Here is a 22,108-nt window from a genome sequence, read left to right on the forward strand (position 1 = left end):
GGCGTCTGCGATCGCTGAACAACATTTATGTTATTTTTTATTAATCTTTAATAATTCTAATGTGAGTATTTTTTATTTTCTTGTGCGTTTTCGATGCATTTTTTTTTATTTTAAGACTTCTCTAGTTACCAATTTAAATACGAGTTCATTATGAATTTTTGAACCATCATGGCTTAATAATTAAAGACTCGATATAATTTGGATCATTTTAAGATCATCTTGTAACAGGGGTTTGATTATAGACCCTTGTCCATTCATGTACTTTTGACTTGTTCATAATAGTGTTTTTTATTATTTAATCCTCAAATACCAAATGTTGTGATTTGTGTTTCAGATGACAATACTCAAAGACTCTTTAATGGGAAAAGATGGATGATGCCGATGATGCTGTGTTGTGTCTGGACTGTACGTGAAATCAAACATAGCCGTCGGATGTCAATCAATATGAACCCGATGCCAGATCTACAGAGATATAAGATGTTCACATAAGCAACTAACAACGACTCATCAGCCAACCAGAATCATCTTGATTCTATTGCGCAGTGAAAAACTTTGTACGTACAATGATCAGTCGAGCTAATATCTACGCTCTTGTTACAATAACGTCTCATTGAATATAAATTAAAGGCTCAAACAAGATGTTAATGACGACAACAATGAGTCCGCTTTCGTCGTTTGAATCATTAACATTCGATCACGTTCGTAAGAAATGTTCTACTAATTGATGGCCACCAAAATATTCACAACAGTTCCTGTGTTTAAGGGCTATAATTCGACGAGTTTATCGTAAAGCACTCATAATACTAACTAATGATTAACGACTAGAAGCGCCTCGTGTTTCGACGGTATGGTTTTATTGACTTTATTCGCTTGGTCGGAAGGATTTCGAGGCGCCGCTGACGCCGACCGAGTGGAAATTTCCATAGCTTTAAGTGTTCACATATTTTTTTTATTCCTACCGTAAATCCTTATAGGGTTGTCCCGTGTCTGTATGCATGGGACTGCCACAGCGATCTTATCTTAAGCGTCGTGTCTATTTTATTTATATGTTCAAGTTTTATTGGCTATAACTTAGGTATTGCACCATAGTTTTATGTTCTAATTTGGCATTCATTTATGTCAATGTTTAGGTCACCTGTATTTAATCAGTAGCGTCAGCGGCGCTTTTTCACATGCTTTGCACATGTGATTTTTGTTGTGACAGTTTCTGAAGTTTAAACTTTATCAATTTATGAAGAGGCCGTAGACCTGTTAGTGAAGTTTTTGCAACTTCTCGGAACGACACGGTCAAAATAAAAGGTCTATTCAAATAAATTTTCAATAAATACAATGTGTATTGTAGTGTCAAGGCACTATTGTTAGGAAATTTTTTGTAGGTAGAAACTATCACCGTCAAAGTAAAACGAGATTGAAGTAAAGTATTTCGAAATTTATGAATGACCATTTTAAGGTATCAAAAAAGGGAAACCAAAACTTGTAGCAACCTGTTACAATGTTTTTTGTATGCCTATCGGTAGTGTCCAGTATCATAGTGGAATCAAAACTTTGTATTAATTGTTTTAGCGCAAAGTAAACCTTGAGTTGTAGTTATGTTTATTCCAAAAGTGGAATTATTTATTGCTTTAAAAGCAAATATGGACTAAGGAAAATGATACCACTTACAACTGTTTTTCCTATTATAAAGGCAGTAAACAATATAATAGAATTATAATTATAAATTTCTTAAAGGAATTTCGGACCCAACAGAGTCCTGCCTGAATCATGAGCAGCAGCAGTATTGCGAATTCAAAATTACTACCCTAGTAAAGAGAAAACCGTTGTTGAATAAACAATAATAGAATTACACAAAATAGATTCACTATTTTTAGATTCATCTGTTTATTAACATGACAACGAGGACCGTGTATGCGACGGACCGATTGTTGCGGTTAAGGAGTTCTGCTGCATATCTACAATGCAAGTTTGTTTATAAACAAAATATCGATAACTTTACAACGAGGTCTTCACATAGTCGTTGGACTCAAAATTAACATTTCCAAACTTGACAGGAAAGAACACAAACCTCTTTTTAGAATTTACAGCGGTTCCATTTGATGAACGTGAGCGGATTTCACTTTACTCTTTTTACTTGAAAATCCTTCTTGTCTTCTGCAGAACATGTCACTACCAGACTGCAGTGATGGTAACCCTAAAACACTGACGACTGTAACTGGGGACCAATAACCAATTGTGAAGAATTAGTTTAAGTAGCGAGAACAATACGATATATTTCATTTGATGCTTACCACTGACTGTCTTATAGAGAACTGCGCCTCGGGAAATCCACGATAATGACATAAACTTAATTACCTAGTTTGTCGACTATGACTTAGTATGCATAGTTTATTGGAGGAAAAGGAGCATTAGTTTTATAAAAGTATTGCCGCTGCTGTCAGTACTGCACTTGAAGTCATAATCAGTTCGATACTTGACGGTGCAATCAGTAAATACTAGTCAATAGTCTGCAATTGCATTTCTGCATAAAAGGATCATTCTTAGAAAGAAAAATGGTGCGTTCATCTAAGCCCACGGTGTACACTATCAGTGATGGAGAGTTCAACAGTTCCTCTCAAGAAAGTAAGTCAGCGTGTAGAGCATGCATTGTATTGTAGAATAGCTCGCGTCTGGACGTTGTGGTCGTGAGTCACGTGTCTTGAAGGCTAGACGTGTGATGTCGGCTTTTCAACGCCAAGGGCCGTGCTGCACCGTCATAGTATTTTGAGGAAACAGTGATAACCTGTGAAAGTGCAGATATGAAGCAGTAGATACATGTATCGGTGGCACCGCACGCTTTTCAGTGCGTTGTATCGCGCGCCACAGTAGACACGCTTACGTCACTTGGCGCCGTCCGCTTCAGCGCGGCGTCAGGCCGACCCCACACCGCTCGCGACTCACTCACTCCTTTTGGCGCGCTCAGTCGCGCCTTACCCGTTCATTGCCGACTTGACCGCAACAGTGGCACGACGTATGGTACACTCGCCGACGTGTCTCACTAAAATTAAAGTCAACTTTTTGGCACTATTTTATAAGTGTCCAAATAGTGAAGTTCTTAATAATAAATAATTTAACATCAACGAGTAATATTTTTACCCATTCCGGCCAACTTACAAAATTTTCGCTCAGCGAAAACTTTTATCGCAATTTTAGTCATCGGCAACTTGAAGGCAACTCGTTTTCAGTATACGATTTCTTTAGAATTGTTCTTTGAACAAAATAAAGTAAAGTTTTGAAGTATTTGTGAAGATACCAATATTAACTTATTAGGCGTGGACGGAAAAAGTTACGAAAATGTCAAAAAACATCTTCACAACCAAGCGGCTATACCGTTAGCTCCGGCGGTGTTCAAGGTAAGTGTATTTTTCGTATATATTTTCTATGGTATTATCCATGCGAATTTTATTCTTTTTCTAGGATACTGTTCCGTGCTGTTCTTGTGTTTTATATTTCTATGCTTTGCGACAATTCTTCAAACGTCAGCTTATTACTTTAAATGGACCTGTTAGAAACCTTTCTAGAAATTTGCTGTAAAATTTCTAAAATGCTCATAAACTGAGCGGAGTGTACTTGGAGGCTAATAAAACGTGCACATAATGTGAACGTGTATACATACTTACCGAAACTGCAAAGACGGTCGAGCGTTTTTAAAGAATCGCGATATTTCATAGAGCGTTATGAAACGGCGGAATGCAGCGGAACAATTGCTTCGGTCTGACCGAATCCTTTGACGCTGTGTTCTCGTACTGCCTTTATAGCTGTGCGCATAATCTTCAGTACAGATTTCACACTCGGTTACATTTTGCTAAAATTATGCATTACCTGTACTATGCATTTACCTTATGTAACGTAACTTTTTATTATTTAACTTCTTGCTCTATTACAGAGTATAGTATAATATGGAATTTTATCCAGTGAAATCGGTACCTAAAGAGATGATAAGTACATGCAACATTAAAAAAAAGTTAAGTACCATTAAATACATTTCTTTTTTGGTAGTAAACAGACTTACATAGACTATTGTGCATGTATTTATCATACTTGGATGCTGAGCTCAAGATTAAGTCTAGCATCAAAGATTTTGACTTAACAATCTTCATTTTTCACACACGACTAGTCAATGACACTCATAGTTTCTGATGTAACTTCAAGTCATTTTACATAGGTCATTAAGTACGTCGTAATATTTATTACTAAACGTGTTTACGAAATCAGAATTTTCTTCTGTATTACCAATTGTTTCTCAAACTTTTGTCCTCGCACAGGCCGACATACGTCTTAAATATTAAAGCAACCTTATTTATCTATAAAAGGTGAAAGTATATAAAACATTGATGTATCTAAAAAAAGCAGCATTTGGATAGTTCCACTAAGTGTGCGACCGAGGCCTTGAAATGTTATTCTGCCACAAAACTTTCACAAGAATACAAAGTAAACAAATACATAAGTCATCTGACATAAACAAATATCTTTTGCTGCCATTTGATAGAGCGTTACGTTAAGCGAATGATAAAGTAGAGCAGTAATCAACGAATCACTCTTAGTTTAAATCTTGGACTTAAATGGATATGAAATTTATTAGTGTAACCTTTTTCGTTAATATCGGGCTACGTTCCCCTACTTCCTTTCGTTTCTCACGATCTGGTTCGATTCGCGACTAATTTATGCATCCATCACACGTATAGCAAATCAATACAGAAAATGTACAGTTACTAAATTCTTTATGTTTTAAAACACGTGACTGATCGCGTTAGCTATTCTTCTAGGTTTAGTGGCAGTAAAACAAATGAATATGCTGAATTCGACTCGTTTAGCATAATTTACTTTTGTTCGTTTATAAGCATATTCATTAATTTTATTTACTTGCATCTATTTATTGTTTTGTAGAGTTTTCAATTTTGATGCAGGCTGCTTTAAGACTTCTTTCTATCAATACTTTTTCGAACGTGCATTGCGTGCGTACGTCACCTGGTATTACGTCAGCCACAATGCTTAGTATTCAAAACAGTGGACTGAATTCGTTCGCATTAATAGCTTCAGTTTTTAAATCGTATTTGCGATATAGATTCGTATTCGTTGGTCAATCTTTTGCAATTAGTCTAATTGATCTTGTTGATGAGTGAGCAAGGTTTGTGTCCACTGCGTTTCGATTAGCCAAATCGCATGCTGAATCATACTTTCAATTAAAATAGCGTTATTATAAGAAGAACGATAAAGAGCATATTAAAAAATAATCAAGATCAGCCGCCGTTCACATGAATTTCATCTTTATTGTTTTAAGCATTGTTTAATGTATGCAGTTCCCATATTGTGCGCTTGCGCTGTCTTTTTAAATGTACTGATTCACTTTGAGTTTCAGATATATACTCGGTTAAAAATATTTATCTCTTGGTCTATAGTAAAATATTTCTTTTGACTAAGGTTTACTATATTAAAACTAAAATGTTTTTAAATTTAAACAATTTTATCGTTTAACATTTTATCATTTAACATCTATCTGCATGTTAAAATTAACAAAGTCTCGCAGGTACCCGTTTTAAAATTACAATAAGTCATATTGTATGATTCAACTTCATTTTGCATAAAAAAAAACTAAAATGGCGTAAACCTCTTTCGCGGATCAAAGTACATGTGCACGCAACATTTTAATTTAGGGGGTAAGATGCATATCGTAGTACTCATGTATATCATTTGGCCATGGGGCCCCCTGTTAGGACGGTAGGGACTGTCGATCATTCGACGGAAAGGGCTAACAACACTGAATAATATATGTACTTAGTTTAGTGGGAGCTAAAAGCAAGACAATGTACGCAGTCAATCGCAAAAGGTTTCATTTCTAATCGACCTTCATTCTGTCATTTTTAAAAATGAGTGAGAGAGAAAAACCGGCAAGAAACTCCATGTAGATACCTATATTTTGCAATGCCAACAGTCTTTTTTTCAGAGTTCTGGCATGCATTGAAAACCTCTTTGTGTTTCCTAGTCGTTTACAGTAAGCCGAGAAAAATATGCTGTAAACCAGTGTTGAAAAACCCAAGCTATTTGCGTTCATAACGTTGATCGATTACCGTCCTAATACATGATGGTTATGGTTACTACACTCAGTCGTTTACACCAAAATCTTATCTCTACACAAAACTGACGAAAACATTCTGATAGAAAACTATTTGAGAAAGGAATGGGATTTATAATTTTCGGGTTCAGAACTACTTTATTCTCCAAAGGTATTCTTTCTCTAAGACGCAAGCCAGAATCAGTTCAAGGTTTCAATTCACGATCTGATTGCAAACGTTTGAATATTAAACACGTACTTAAATTTCTCCTCTTTGTTTCTCAAGTTAATCACGTGCATAGCCTGAGTAAAATTAAATAACCATATTCATTACTTTTTATAACAATCAGAGACAGTTGGAATTGCTACACGAATATTCTTCGCCTCGACATTGCGTCTCCATTGACTTGAGCAAAAACAAGTGACTGTATAATGAACTAATTGTCTTGTATCGTTCACTGATATTTCTAGCGATCACACAATAGCTAGGGATGGCTCAAGGATAAATGCCACGTGTTTCATGCTATTTTACTTGAAAGGTACGCTTGTGAGCGGGCGAAACCGCACATAGTCTGTAAGTGACATACGTATTGTAATGTTATAACAATTCGCGTGTCTTTATTCATCAACAGTATCAGGTGTTCATTGGGTATTGTCTACACGATCCGGTGCAAGCGGACACTCGTTCATGCGCATGTTTGTCCACCACACCACAATGCTACAGAGGAAAATCTATACACGTCGTATATAGATGAATATTGAATGATTTTCCTTAATATTAATTATCTATTTCCTTGTTGGGCCTTATTTCCAATCAGTCACATACGAAACAGTCAACATAATTTATAATGATGTATGGAAACTAGGGAACCTACATACTCGTGAGCCGTAATGTACAATTTTTGCCTTCTGTTCTGTAATCAACAAGCTATTATATAATTAAGTAGCCGATAGTTTTAAACGATACTTTTAAAAGTTTATAACAATCCGAAAACGAAGCTGCAAAAGTTAATCCGAAATTGAAACAAATCAGTTTTCAAAACCAGAATATCAAAATACATCAGCCTTTTCGTTAGCGATCTATTTGAATATTTTTAGACAGACAGACATAGGCATAATTTAAGGCAACACGTTAGAATAAATCTAGAAATAGAAGCGCTCGTGGTGCCCGACTCCATTTCCGTGCAATGGAAAATAACCTAAAACGGGATGCCTTTAGACAAGGACGGCGATATTCAAGTTTGTCTAAGGAGATTCATTAAGAATTGGAGCTTAGTGTTTTCTAATAGAGTTCAATTTAGTTTGAAGGTTAGGAATACCCTAAGTCTGTGTATAACCCCGGTGAACAAGGCCCCAGTATTACTGAAGCGTGTAGCCGAAAGTTGCGCGGGCGGCGCGCGGTGGCCTCCATACCGGTGCCATGAGTGTGGAGGAGGCGGTCGCGGCCGCGGCGGCGGAGCGCTGAGCGAGACACTTTGTTTATACACTGCGCTGAACAATCGAGTTTGTGCGGTGGTCCATGAGTATAAATAATATGCTTCTGAATTAAGTTAATCTTTCATTTTGTTCTTTATTTCGGTTGGTTTTACTGTTTATGAATAACAATGTATGCCTTACGGATTTGAATAAAAGTCGCTATCTTTCTATCTCCATAAAAAAGTTATATCGAACACGATTTGAGAAACCCATGTGAGTGTCGATTATCTAGATATTAACCGCGTGTAGTTCGCAAGGAGAGGCGATGACCGTGCATCTCTTTCTAGCCTTCTCGGTCGGCTAAGTGCGTGCACGTCGCCACACCAGCGGCGCTTGGGCAATGGAAATTTCTAGAGACGCACAGTCCCCCCCCCCCGGCGCCGTCACCTGCCCCACCCCGCCGCTCGCTCGCATACCCGAATACCGTTCTCATGGCGCTCTCCCCTTCGCTGGAATCAAAGGGAACTATGTTCTTTACAAACCGCTCCAGCTTGTTGTCCGCGCCATTGAAAAATGTTCAATGGGCCATTCATTTACATTTTTTAAACCAGTTTGAAATGACTATCATAGAAATGTAGAGTGCCTACTTATTTCAAAGAAAATGCTTAAATAGGAGTCTGGATAAACGAAGGATAGTGGATTATTAATTCGGGGTCAGGTATAGGTATAAAATCGATTAAGAAGAAAGACTACAGCGTGTCACTTTATGAGCCGTGCGCGCCTCCGCCCGCACTTTGCGCGCCGGCAAAAAACGAGACGACTAGCGACTCGCGGCGCGGAGCCTTTGTCTGGCGTTTTGTGTTACGCTTGTGTTATCTACCTGTCGGCAATTCTTAGTATTAGTTACCAATTGTGGCTCCGCACAGATTAAAAGCAATATTTTATTTTTTGTAATCCCCTGTCTCTATATTTGAAACCATAAAAAAAGTTTACCATAATAATGAAAACAGAGGACAAAAAGTGTGTGCCAGTTATGAATGTATGCTGCGCTAAGTATATGCAAACGAATTTTGACTGGTACAAAAATAACGACTAAAGAATTATACTCTAAGCGAAACAGCAAAAGGTAGATTTAAGTGAAAGATAATTCTAAATGCTATACTCGTTGTCGCTCAAGCTAGAATGCATTTAATTGTAAAGGAGTAGAGTCGAGAATTGTTAGTTAGTTCGGAGGTCAATTCAGGTTTACATTTTGATGCACCGCCTTGTTTTACCAGTGATGTTCCATACGACGCTCGCGCAGTGAGCTGCAATCCGCGCTGCACTGACCTTAAATTGTTTGAAATCCAACTTAATAATGTAATTGCGAAAGTCTGTCTTTTAAACTTTCAGGAAAAATCTAGTATTGCAATCGTACATAAACATAATCGTCAATAAATTTTGGAACTGATAATTACATGCACAGTCTAAAATACTTATTAAAAACAATAGTCATTTCGATAATCAAAGTCGTAAATATTTAAAAATTGAATCTATCTTTGATCACAACGCGCCGGGTCTACATGTTACCTACAGTATTGTAATAGTAATTTGTGATTAACAAATCATTTTTATCGGAATGAAAATTACTTAACATTAAAGCGATACGATGTAGTCTAAACTGCTAAAGAACCTCACTTGTATCATTACTGTCTAACAGATTATTTTCAACTATGCGCTTGCATAAATATGTGCGCAGAAAAACGTTCCTCGAGTGACAGAGACGTTTGGAAACGGCGCAAAAGGTTCGGGAGTCTTGTGTTTGTGCCAAATAAATACATTAAATACATTAAATACTTTAAAGTTGCACATCATAAATTGTATGGCCGTATGGGTTGGTCTACGTGGGTGGGAGAGCTGTGGTCGTTGCGGATTACCTACGCGGCTTTCACATGCCCATTGTTTTGACTGCACTTGAAATACTAATGAGGTCGCACGTTGAGCCTCTCAAACAACTCGAGGCTAGCACCGTGACACATTGAAATAACAAGATAAATTTGCTCAGTAAACCCACAAACTGATTAACTAGATTTCACTTCAAGTATTACTTACGGCTACAGTTACGTGTAAACAGAAAAATGATAGCTCTCGACCTTGTCTCTATTTCAATGACCTATGTTAAAGTTCCATCAGTGGCTTTGAAATTAATTCTCTTTATCAGACGCTGCATTACACTGAGTAAGCAGATTAATATTTTCTATTTCTAATATAGAGCAATATTCAAATGTAGAGTCAAAATTAAATCGAGTCTTTAAATATTTAGTCTATTTTCTATAGTTTATTTGTTGGCCAGCTTTAAAGATAGTAAGTTTCTTTGTAGTGCGCGTTAGATAAATGTCTGTTTCAAACGGCTTGCAAAAAAGTAAGAGCTCAAACCGGATCGGACTACAATCCGTGTGTTAGGTCTCAGACAAGAGCAATAACCGGCAAACTGAGATAATGCCGAGGACCTATTATGGACACTTACGTAGCTTTCACTATCCTCGAGTTATCTTTCGAGGCTTCAACACCAATAAAGTAATAGAGCGTCGTGAACGTCAACGTCCAATTTCGGCTCGGCTCTACCTGCCTCTATTATCTAAGTAATTATCTACAAATGTTTTCTTTCTTGAGTTTACTCACCGTATCGCAAACTGGACATAATCCACTGCCAAAAGACCGCGCCTTATCTCGCGTAAAATATTATATACCATAGCCAAACACGGAATATTACCATTAGGTGACGTCACTTCTGTACATCATAAAATTGGTAATGATCGGTAAAATTTTTGTTTGAAAATATTCCTATAAGTCCGTTTTGTGCAAGTTTTCTGATGGAATAATATTGGTCGGTATAATTTAGTCGCCGGCGGCCTGCACGGACGTTGCTCGCCGTGAAATTGTAATCTCGGAAACACGCGTCTACGCACGTTCTTGTTACACAACGATAAAATTCAACCATCTTACAACGAATAGGTAAATGCAAGAGTTATTACACTTCCCCTTAAAGGCTAATTACATCATGAATAGCTTGAATCTGCAAAGAATTTTCCAGTGATTGGGGGAATTACATGTAGTGTGTTGTTCAGAAGCCAGTTCCGATCGTTTCCTTGACCTAAAAAGTAATGTGGAGTAGACAGTTGTGAGTTATGTATTATTTGTCCTATTTTATATTTGCCAGTGGAGTTGAATTAATAAGATATGTTTTAAATGAAAAGAAAATTGGCTATCATTTATCAATGTTATAGTATTCCAAGCGATTGTTGATAGATAGTTTGAAAGGTACTAGACTGATCAACAGCGTTTTTTTGGGCATAAATAGATTGTAACGTGATTAAAATCAGTTAAAATTGAGTGCACTAAACATTACATATTTATCGTTATACATAATGTCTCACAATGTTCCTACCGAGTATGTTTACGGCAAACATATTTATAATTTAAAAAAACTCCTGGCCACCTTAATTGACGTACACAAAAGAAACGAAAACTAATTCAACTTAATTTTTTTTTCTAAGTTTATACTACTTTCGGGATTGTTCACTCAAATTGCTCGGGAGTGTAGTGAAAATGAATCCGAGCCTTAAACAAGTTATCCGTTTGATTTCCATCACATTTATATCATATAAAAATCCTAGCGCTTAGTTTTACGACGCCATCGATTACCATGAGCACGCACCATGGCATGATAAGATAAGGTGTGTGTCCTTGGCTCGGCGTTTTGTTATAAACGCTTGCATTCTTCTCGTTTCAAGAAAAACGATGAAAATGCCTTACGTACTAAAGTACTCTACTTTAATACACTGTACTGAATTAGAAGCAGCGAGTTATAGAGAGTCAAGCTTACTCTTTCTTATCGTAAATTTCTCAAATAGTACTTTGATATAAGTTTTATCACAATTTCAAGTCAACCTAAAGCAAAAGGCAGTTTCCTTAAACCTTCTGTATTCACTACTGCTTGCGCTCTTGGCTTATACGTTTATGGACCAATACTGTAACTTCACTCAGATTTCAGTCCACATAAATAAACTACTGCAGCTCAATTTTTTGGTTTAAAATGTTGTCTTACGTTTGAATTTCTACATTAAAAAAAAGTAAGACGAAAGAGTTTGGACAAGACTAAAATACCTTATGAATATTACTTTTAAATTAAGAGTCTTTTTTATATTTATTGCAATGTTTATTTGCTTTCTGCATAGCTTCTCAGTTATACACGACATGACTTGTAGAGCCGCGTGTGTAATGACAGTTATATGCGTGACTGGACATTTGCAGACGAACACATTGAAACTACGACGTATGAGGTTAGGTTATGGAATATTTATCTTAGAAAGTTTAAGAGATTTAATGTTTAATGCTGCATTTACCAAATATCTCCACGAATAAGTTTAGGTTTTGATATTGAAGTTTTCATTGAGAGCCTGAAACAATGGGAGGCAAAGCGTGAATAAAAATATATTATAAAATTAAAATTATCGCAAAGTTAGGTACCTACTCATAGTATTACATAATTGTACATTGATGCATTTACTGTTGAATTCTTTTATTTGATTTTCCCTTAATTATGGCTACTAGAAATATAGTAACATGTTCCCTCAGAAATGTATCTCTGACTTTCTATGCGATTAAATGCTTAACGTTTATAGGTTTACCGATTACTCAAGAAAATTGCAGGTCAATAAACCCTATATCTCGCTACATTTATGCTGACAGTGCCGAAATAAATTTATATAAGAATGTTGGTATTCTAGGATTCTATTTTTTTTTTCTTCTTCTTGAATACTGGGTGTTTGGCAGCTAATAATAGATCCATCCAGTGATTACTCGCTCTACTTTGGGAAAGTGTAAACAATTGAATTTTGTGCTGGAAGGTGTGTTTAATATTATATTTTGTTCGTGGGTTTTGCTTTGCGATGTTGAATATTTAAAATGAAATAGCTTCCCTTCCATTTTTTTCACTCTGTGCGTTTTGAAGATAGCTGCAGTTTCGAGTCTGGATCTATAATACTATTTTACAAACTAAAGAAATCTTCAAGTATTTTTTAATGGCGTTTAGTTTTTTTGCCGCAAAAGTAAAATCTCTCAATGAAATAGTTTAACCCTTTATCTTCTTCTACGATGTTTTTAATGTCTTTCAAATTTACACAGTCTAATTTAGGTAAATCCAACGGATAGACTTTTCTACCATTAGCTAATTGCGTTCGATAACACGTAGATACGAGTGACTTACATTATCTACTCGTCCATTTAACCTGTGAGCATAAAATAAATACTAGACTATAACTATTAATATAACACTACATAAAATAATACTTTAATTCACATCGTTCACACGCCTAACTGGTAATGTTTTAATTCACTTTTAGAACTTTCAATCCGTGTGTTTATTACATCATTTAATAAAAAGAGGATTCAAAAATAATTAAAATAATTAATTATTTCACGTATTTTTAGATAAATATCTAATAAATCGCACGCAGCTAATGTAAACCACTAGTCATACCCATCCTTTTTGTTATTGTCTTATTTGTATGTACAGAAATATGAAGTCAGAAAATAAATCTAAGCTTAGTAAATTGTAAACTGTAGTTCGTTTGAAATCAGCACAATAAAAAAAAAACAATAGATGATCTATTTTGAATCGAAAAACTATATTTTTGTTGAAAGGAACTTCCCATCCTGTTATTAATTATTTCGATAGCTGAATAAATGAGGGCACTCCTAAACATTGTGTGTCAGTGGGTGCGGTGTCTACTGTCTATTGGCCCTATCAGATGGTTACCTAACATGAAATTCGCGAAGCACACGCCTAAACGCTCACCAAAATAGCTACATATTTTATTGAGATACATTATTCAAATAGATTGATGTTGAAACTTTGTTATGAATAATAATTATTTGCATTAAAAATGTTTTGAATATCAGATAAGGATGCGAAAACAATTGACAAGCGCATGCTATTGATAAAAAAGTTAATTTTCAAAAAATTCAAAATGCAGTTCTTTTAGTAACTTGTTATTGTTTATTTATTTATTTATCTGTCCAATATAATCATTAATACAATTGTCTTAAGGTTTACTTTCATTTTCTTACAACTAACAAAAAAACACAGCAGCGAAAGTACCTTGATCTCATTGAGGGCTGTATGCAGAACCTTTACAACAAACCGCTTCTAATCCTCCGGTGTAGCTTAACACACCTTCAGAATATTCCCCATTGTGTAAATTTAAATACTTAAGTTATCCGGACATCAAAATGATATTTGTGCATACTGGGATTCGAATCCACTATCTTTATCTTGGTAGAAGAACAGACCTACCAGTAGGATGTGCAACGATGCAAGTTGGACACATATAAATTAGTAAACAATTAGCCCTTAACCTAATTAATACTTTAGATTTTCCTTTATATTAACATAATATTTGTCATATTATAACATCGACTACTTAACGTTTGTGAGAGCTAGAGTAGCAGTAATTGAAATTGTACATTTCACAATTTCCATTAAACATTGAGTAATAAATTTATAAGATGTAGCAATCAATTTAATTTCATTCATATCAAGATTTATGTTTCAGCGTCATGGATTTTTTTCACTTATTTTCATCTAAACGTCATCGACAAAAATATTTTCATGACGCATACACCACATTGTGTATTGTAGTGTATACCTAAGTAGGCAAAAGTTATCCGATATCGATATTATATCTATAGTCGCGTGAATTATCGATAAGATAAGGATGTACCGCGGAAATCACTATCATGATTGTTTGGATGTTGCGATACCATTAGAGATTTATCAGTCGTTAAAACCGGTTTCACAGGCAAATAAGATCAGATAAAAATAGATTTAATTTTAAAATATTACTTAAAAATACCACGATTTCGAAAACAACAATTATATTATCCTCATTGATAAATTACTGGGAAAAATGTATGTGAGAAAACAATAACCTCTTTCTGTTCATAGTAAATGATAAAAAAAAAGATTAGCCGAAATGTTGAAGGTTTAAAAATACTTAGTTTAATGATTCAATGTAATTGTACAGCGAACAACGGCCGCTAGTTTCATGATCCAATCTAAACAGAACTAGTTCTCGGCGACTACCTGAAGGCATGCGTACTTATACCTATGTAGGTGTAAATTGTACTCATCTATTGTACGGAGCCAACACAACGGGAAGCCATAACACCACGTAAGGCGCTCATGAGTAAAGGCTTCGGCTTTCATTCCTAAACTAGTCGACAATTCCACGAATAAATTAAAACTTCAAACAATTGCGGCCAAAAGAATTAATGAAAAATAAACTTTTATCCAATAATATTTATGTAATAACATAATTGTAATTGGATGTTATTATGCATTAAGGAAACTGGAGCGACGTCGGTGTTTTGAACACTGATACACGATGTCAAAATAAACTCGACAATGGCTATATTTAACGTGAATCACATTAATAATGAGATAATACGTTCGAAACCGGTTGAAAGCGGTTAGTCCGTGTGTGTGTCAACACTCGGAGCCGTAGTTTATAAATACCAGGCTTATTGTGAGAAAAGTTGCTATTAGAATCACGTATTCAGCATTGTGCTGTTAGGAATTGCTGTATTCAATGGACTTATATTTTACTTAGAAGCGATAAGTTTTACAATCGTTTAACGTCCGTTCTGTTTGTGTTTGATTATTTCCAGGTATTTAGTTTGGACAAACGTTGGCTTAGTGATTCGAGCTCACACGGGCTAGCTCTGTTCTCACTAAATTAGTTCCGAACTTTTCGGTGATAAAGAAAATGTAAATAAGAATTCATTACTTTCAAAATGTAGCTAAACTATGAAGTCGGTCTAAAATTAGGAGCTAAAGAATATAAACACAGTTTTGAAACTCATACGATAAAACGAGGTGACCTGACGTATTAAGACGCGATACTAAAATTATTTCAAGTATTTGTATTTAAAAGACGTCTTTACAGGCACTGTAACCATTTACAAGTAGACATTATGTTGAACAAATAAATTAGCTCAGTCAATTAACTTGTTCTAAGATATTAGCAGAATACTTCTAAACTATAGGTTTTTATCTCCAAAACCCGTGTAACTACAGCCACGAAAAGACAAAACAAACATTGCATGTTCCCGCGAAACTGTAAGAAATATCTGAACGTATGAGTCAGTTGCATGTAGGTGGGTCATGGGTATCAGACGCACTGCTAATATAATCTCTAAATCTAATAGCTTCAATCAGCAAATTGTCCAATTGCCGGCTTTACGACGGCTGCGAAACGAAAACTTCACTTACTTTGAAACGACACGATATTACAGGCGTAACAGTTATAGTTTAAGAATTTGAAAAAGTATGGCGTAGGATTTGGGTTGATTTATTAATAGAGGCCGAAGTCGCGGGAAGTAGCTAGTGGTGACACAATATTGGGTAATCTGTGATGTGGACTTGATAGACAAATAATTACAACAGTAATGTTAAATAGTCTTCAAGACGTAGTTTAGCCATAGTGCAGTTAAAAATATTTAATGCGAATGAAAAAAAAAATAGATATTGTCTTCTCACACCTATAGAACTGTGGTTCATTGCATTAGATGATCTGTAATATAGAATTTATTGAACTGGACGAGAACATCACACATAGACTTTAGTTACTAAGAAACGAGGCAGCGCAACCTAACTCGGCATCTCTTTCATAACTGTCGCAACTTAAGAAAGTATTTTGAGGTTAAAATTCAATTTTCAAAATCTGACTCAAGTGTCCTATTTCACTTTACTTCGTTTACAGTGACAATTAAATTCAAATTGGTCGTTTAGTTAGCAGTGTTACTTTCACGAAGGTGACTCGGGTCAGACGCGGAACAATAGAGGGAAATCCTAATACGGCTGAACTGATCGTTAACACAAGGAATCATTGTAATACTAATTACAATGTACATATATATATACACATATAAAACATGTGTTGTAACAAAAGCAGATCGATTCTTTGAGAACATATTCTATGATTGATTGAGAGCGAGAGGAGTTTTGTAGAGCCGGTGTTTTTGTGTTAAATTATATTTAAAAAAATGCCTAAAATATATTTTAGGTTACCTTGGTCCTTTGTGGTTTTAATTTCATTAGATTAGATTAAATATTTAAATATTAGATTAGTATATTAGATGTTCGTCAAATTTATTTTTAGAATATTAAATGTAAATTACCATACGTCAAAATAATTTATTGCTTAGAATTGAACTTGTAGATACCTAACTTTAAACATATAAATACTACGGCAAATCTCCACCATTTTTGTTAATAATTTTCATGTTATTTGAAAACAAATGTGGTATCGTCATGCTCTATTTATCAAAATTAAGTACTATAGGATGTTTTCAACCATTAAGACACAGTAGGTAAGATCGTAATCCATATTTCTAATTTTAGCGTTCATTTTCAAAGCAAAATAAACCTTCTCATCACGTGATAAAGTTCATTATTTAAGCTTAATGATTATGAAAATTATTTCCGCGTTTTCCGAGACTCGACTTATCTATACGCTGAAATCGGAGATTAGGCATAAACTTTAGACAGACAAACAGAGTCACACAGGTAATCTTTGGCTTGGATTTAGATATCCATTACTCATTACGTTCTTTTTCGGCGAAATAAGATTCGATCAAACTTATCAATACGTATCAGAGTCAATAAAACCATCGTGATAGTCACGCTAAATAACAAATGTGTTCGAATTTTAAATGAATTTATTTATAGAACTAAAAAGCCACATGTAGGAACTATGTAATTTCTAAATTTAAACCTTATCGTGTTTGACGCTGGTGCTATATTCGCATGTTTTCCTCCTTATGGATTGTAATAAGTTTCAAGTTTAGTACAAGCATGTAAAGTGTGTATGCGTAATGTTTTGATAATGACCTATGGAAAATTTTATACTAATATAGGAAGGAGACTCGTTCTAACATAAGTTACATAATTAAAAATGCTAAACTAACGGTTTATGAGAAAACTAATAAACTGAATAACGGGTGTTTTATCATTGCAATAGGTAGCTCTGTGACGGTTAGGGTTGTAGGTATCCTGAATTATAAAATAGCATTTATTTTTTGTACCAACTTTTAATCTTTTACCGTTGAAATTAAGTAATAAAAATACACATAAAATGTTATATTTTTCGTTATAAAAATTGATCTTAAATATAAGAGAACGAAGCAGGCTCTGCTCTTTAAATACGTGCTTTATTTAAAAAGCAGAACCTACTTATTTCCAAATTAAACTTGAACGTCAAAGTTTAAATCCTACGTACATAATGAATATTAGTTAAAATAACAAATAGTTTCAATCTATCAAGGCGTCGTGTTAGCAGCCCTGAGACGTGCGCATGCAGTGAGCACGTGGTGACTTCATGCTCGAGACGTCCGTGCTTGCGCCCGCGCCTCTCACAAAAACCTATGGAATGCCTCCACAAACGTGCCGGTGACAGCCCTATTCAATCGCATACCATTTACACAATTATCTACACATATAGATAAAATTGGAGTGTCTGTATCTAATATTGGAATTCTTCAACGTTTTTACTACATTTATATGAATACGATACAAATATTAAAAATATCTCTTTTTGTCCGTCTGTCTGTTTGTTTCATCTTATCTCTGAAATTGATAGGCCGAGTTTGCCGGATCTGTATACATATAATAAGGAGAAACTTAATAAAGTATTTATTTATAAAGAAAAAAGTAAAGTAATGTTGCAGAAATTTAATTTAAACAAACTAAATCAACTCATTTGTAACGGCGTAATTTTTTTTAAATATAATATTTAAAATATTATAATTTAAATTCCTCGCGGACAAAGTCGCGGGTACAAATAGTAGCCATATATCCTGTTAACATCCGATCGCTTTTAGATTGGAGTTTATATTCAACAAAACCGCCTCCCTACACGTGACAAAACAATTATTTAATTAAACAATTAAAGCTTAATGTCATTTGATGACCGTTGCACATAAACACAGGAAATGGCCCTTATTACTTGGCAATTGCTGTGCATGTGTGTTTATATTTGTATTAAAGTTTCGTCTTTCGAAAACTGCTATTAAATTGTTTACCTATCGTAAATGTATAGGTATAGGTATAGACCCGGTAAAGGAACTTGCGACATTGCAGTTTCTATTGTTATAATATAATACGATACGACAGTGTTAAGCATTAGAGAGTTTTATCACCACGTTTCAATTGTTAGGCGGTCGCGGAATACAGAATGGCACCAGCTAGCGGTGACCAGCTGTTTTGACCGTCAAATTCCCGTTACAGATAGTGCGGACGTTTATTTTAAGTAAAATTAATTTTACGAATGGTTAATTTTGGTTAAAAATGTATCTGGTATATCATTAAAAGTTTTATTCATAGATTTTACCCTCCTAATTGTGTTTTTTTCTTCAGAAAATTAAAATTCTCAAAACCGGTTAAGTTTTACTAGTAAATTTGTAATGTAATAAATATATTAAACATACATTTAACAAAAAAAAAACTATCCTTTTTGAACTTGTCACGGGCTTTTAAATGTAGAGCAGATATGTATATGATATTAATGATAACGAAAAAAAGGCAATTTTAAATAAAATTTATACTTTAACATACATACGCACACGCACAACCTTAATAATATTAGTATGATTGAACATAGAGTTGAATATTCTTTATAAAATATACAGTTTCGAAGTATTGTCAGCTCACAAACGACTTTAAATGTTTACTAAAAACAATGCTACTAGTATGTACATGTTAATAACGCGATAAAGTTACTTCGGCCTTCGCACACCTTTAATTGTATTTGAAATATACATTTTATAACCAACCTGCTACAAAATGAATGACTGTATCTTTAATAGATTTTTATTTATTTGAGACTCACTCTACCTTCGTATTTTTTTTAATAACTTGGCCCCATGTTTCCGTACTTATAGCAACCTTATATTTTTGAGTTATGGTTTTTTTTTTAATTCCTAAGTTGCAATTTTTTTGCGGTTAAATCGCTAAACCCTGACGTTTCCATTACGGACCTCAAAACAGTCATTTCAATAAATCTGTAACGTTGCGTGAGCTCAAATTTTAACAATTTATCTGTCTTTACGTACGTAATAATATTTACTGATCTACTAAATGTCCTTGTTTAATTATCTCGACGCATTTTTGACATTATATCGTCTCTACTCTACCTTTATCTCAGGGATTTTTTATAAAACATAAAATACAGGGAAGTATGGCAATTAAATTCTAACGAGTAGGAAGTAAGACGGCAGAACTTTGTATCATCCGTCCTTTTCTGATTCGTTCAGTTGGAAGGAGATGACATGATCTAATTAACTTCACTGATTACAGCTTGCGCGACATATGAAACATACAATTACTGACGTAGGTATGCAATGATTACATACAACAAACATTTGTAGTTTATTTATTTTTAACAGACTTCGCATAGGATGGATGTTTATGTTTGTTACTCGCCTACTACAATAGTTATTTTCGATATACAATCATACAGTAGTATCTAAAAGGAAATAGTTTTCGGGCATTTTTTGCTGAAAATCTGTTTCAGACACGAACAATATTGAAAAATATTCGTATTGAAGTTTGCACTACGGATATTTGTCGATAGTTCCTATTCGTGCTTTTCCCAAAAGCACTCTACCCATTTTTACAGTTAAAAATAAAAGGGAATCCGCTTTTATAGTTACTTTTACAGTTATTAAAACGAGAAAAAAATATTTGTAAAAATCCTCAAAGTAAAACCTCTGTCGATAAAATATTGCTTTTATACACCATAAAAGTTTTTAGATTTTTGTGTATTTTCATAGCTAAAACTAACGAGCCAAAATTGTAAAACTTTACCGTATTTATTTACTTGAGAGTACCTGCTCCACATCTTTTCGCGGGCGTCTTTTCTCTCGTTTTCAGTAGTTAGAAAAATATTTATAAATAATTGACGGGTGAAACTGTAGGTTCATGGAATCAATATTATTAAAATCAGTTTTCGATTTACGATGTCATGTAAGTGTAAAGTATTGATGTATGTATGTCTGATGTAAAGTAAGATACTAAAATCAAGTGAAATTTTTGGAATTGGCAAAAATAATTTTATCTGTTCGTTTTCGGTCTTCGTAATCTCGTTGGAGTAATGAAATAATGCGATATAAGTATTCCGAGTATTAGTTATACAGTAGGCTATGTTAATGCTAGCTAATCTGCCTATCTCTGATTACTGATATGATCAACGGATATGACGACACGCCGGTTATTTACAGCACATTTTAAACAATGCACAGGATTCAATCGCAATTCAGTTCAGTTTCATGTTTTTTTCATAATCTATTTATAGACCGGATTTTGTCCGCTAACGTTAATCATTCGGTGTCATCAACATTAATTTTGTGAAGTTATGTGTTCACAAATAATCTTCGATTTTTACCTTAAATTCTCATGACTACTAACTTCTTATCAACTGTCCTTAGTCCTTCAAAATCTAGTCCATCAATGGGTTGTCTGAAAAAAATCGCTTTAAGCGATAAGACCGCCAATTGTGGCACCATGTCATAAAATCCCCTACTTGTGTGTTGTGCAATAATTTTTTTTTCTATCTATCTTAAACGATGTAAAAATGTAAAGCGTCAAAGAAATATCTAAGCTAAAATATTGTAAAAACAGTGAAATAAGGTCTAGTTTTCAATTAAAAAAAGTAAAAGTACACATTAATGACAGCAAGTACATAAGAGTAAAGGTACTGGTTTGAAATCTACAAGACTTACGTATTAAATATTCAAGCAATCATTTCATAAAATGATGTAGAGTTAAGAATTTACACCGCAAACTAAAGAATTTCCGCGTTTAACGATAACTGGTCGCATTTAGATTTATTGCCTTGTATGACTCTCTAAATGTGGTGCGTAATATATTACACTAAGTACTTGGGAAATTCTCTGGACATGATATTACTGGGGCTGATAACCACCGTTTGATGTAAGACTTAGTTCGGAATGCCACTAAACGAAAATGCCGACATTTTTTTAATAGGTGTTCGCAATATTGTAAAAAAGCACAGAATATAGAATAGTATAATATAATATTCAGTAAGCACATTAAAAAAATCTAAGCAGAAAGTTTTGCTTATAGGCAATTAATGTGTAAAAATGAGGTTGTATACTATTTTGACTTTAATGTACATTCAAATTAATTACATTTTTAAATACTCGTTTTGGCCTGACATGTTAAAAGATGACGTATTTGTTCTTAGTATAAGTAATGTAAACGAATATGAGCTTTAATAATAGTTTGCTTATACTTAGGTATCAATTAAAATATAGATTTGATTTCAAACGACTTGCACCGCTTGTAAGCTGAGTACTGTTTACTAAATTGTCTTGAACCAGCTGTAAAGTTACCTGTTGTGTGTAGACTAACAATATTAGGACGTTGATCAAAAAGTGACTTTGAGATAGAGCGTTAAAGTTTAGTTTTAAATATAATAACCATCAATAGTAGGACGTTGATTAAAACGGGACTTTGAGATAGAGTGTTAAAGTTGAGTCTTAAAT

General features: G+C 34.4%; 1 protein-coding gene across 1 annotated transcript in view; it reads left to right on the forward strand.

Moving 5' to 3' along the window:
* Positions 1 to 2,904: 2,904 nt before the first annotated feature.
* LOC113496194 (proton-coupled amino acid transporter-like protein pathetic) overlaps positions 2,905 to 22,108 on the forward strand; it is a 37,814-nt gene continuing 18,610 nt past the window's right edge. The window contains exon 1 of the mRNA XM_026875345.1: positions 2,905 to 3,386. The gene's annotated coding sequence lies outside the window, so the exon portion shown is untranslated. The remainder of the gene's footprint in view (positions 3,387 to 22,108) is intronic.

This window comes from Trichoplusia ni, chromosome 7, assembly GCF_003590095.1.
Source record: "Trichoplusia ni isolate ovarian cell line Hi5 chromosome 7, tn1, whole genome shotgun sequence".
NCBI lineage: Eukaryota > Metazoa > Arthropoda > Insecta > Lepidoptera > Noctuidae > Trichoplusia > Trichoplusia ni.